The following is a 1,546-nucleotide window of genomic DNA, read 5'->3' as shown; positions in this document are numbered from 1 at the left end:
TATTTTTATTTTCTAAAAAATATTTTAAAAAATCACTTAAAAAAATATTTGGTTAGAAGTTCCTCTACCAAAATATCACATGGTAACGATTATTAATAAAAAAATCAACATAACAAGATTACATCTTCAATTTTTTTATTATTTAAAAAATAAAATGTGCAACCAATAAGAAATCAATAACAAAGATGTAAACATGACAAGATATGATACTAATTTTTAACATAAAACAGTTCTTTATCTTCTTTTTTATTATTTAACATAAGAATATCGCAATTTTTTTATGGTAGTGAAAAAGGTGTTTTCCCACAAAATAGTGTGTTTTTGTTGTTTTAAGAGTATATGGTATGTTGCAAAAATTGCTACGAAAGATTTTATTTTTAAAAAATAAAAATCATTTTTTTCACAATTTCATGACTTAATTTTTAAAGTGGTCTATTAGATTTATATTGTACATTAATTTGGTTTTTAAATTTTCAATTATTATAGTCTCTAAGAGTGAATTTTAAACATCATAATAATTTATTAATCTCTTTTTGACAATAACTCAGCAAATAGAGTGATGAGCTAATATTTTCTTATCACGTTAGACAATACAACAATCATATAAGGTAGCAAGATTTATATTGTGATCCAATTTGATTCTTCTCCTTTTATAACCCTAAATTCCTACAATTCCAAACCATCTAAAAAATAATAAAGAATAGCATAATTTATTTTTTTGAGATATTGTACACATCATAATTAATCAAACTCTCAAACTAAATTCTAACATCATATACTTCTACTCACAAACAACATTCAAGGCCGTTGACCACAATTTTAAACAAAAAAAGTTATAAAGAAAAATATAATTTACTGACTCCAGCATCTCCTCACACAATACACATGTCCCTTCACCCTTATTAGTTTGTTTTTTGTATTCGGCCCATTTATTATTACAAATCACACGATGATTTCAATTTAAGGTGATACCAATCCTCTTTATAGATCATAAAAAATATACTTCATAATTGGCTCCCATATATCTTTTTTTTGACTATGTTGGTGAATAATTTTACATTGTATCTTCCATTACTACCATATTCATGATGAACCAATCTATACCTCATTCATAATCATATATAGTGATATTCTAATTTGATACAACAAATAATCTTAAAAATTTCTCTTGTAGTAACACATTCTCAACCTATATATGTTTTCAAAACCTCATTACTTCACCATTTTCAACACATTTTTTTCATCCCTCATTACATATACATCTCATTTTTTTTCTTGCAATACTCATTATCTCCTTCCATAAACCCATTAGATCCTTTAAATTATTATGCTCTTCCATTGGCATGTTCTTATCCACATCATAACACAATTCGATCAATTTTTTTTTCATAGTAGTTCATTTTTATTTGAGCATCTCTATTACCACTTAAACAATATGGTTGTATTTTTTTATTTTTATATACCCAACTCCAAGACTTTCGTGCTTTTTAGCTAGGCTTTCGAACAGTGTTTTATTTGGTTGTTGGTATCAATTTCTCTTTTTTTT

This window comes from Arachis ipaensis, chromosome B05 (genome assembly GCF_000816755.2).
Source record: "Arachis ipaensis cultivar K30076 chromosome B05, Araip1.1, whole genome shotgun sequence".
In the NCBI taxonomy this organism is placed as follows: Eukaryota; Viridiplantae; Streptophyta; class Magnoliopsida; order Fabales; family Fabaceae; genus Arachis; species Arachis ipaensis.
Note: the sequence above shows the minus strand (reverse complement) of the source record.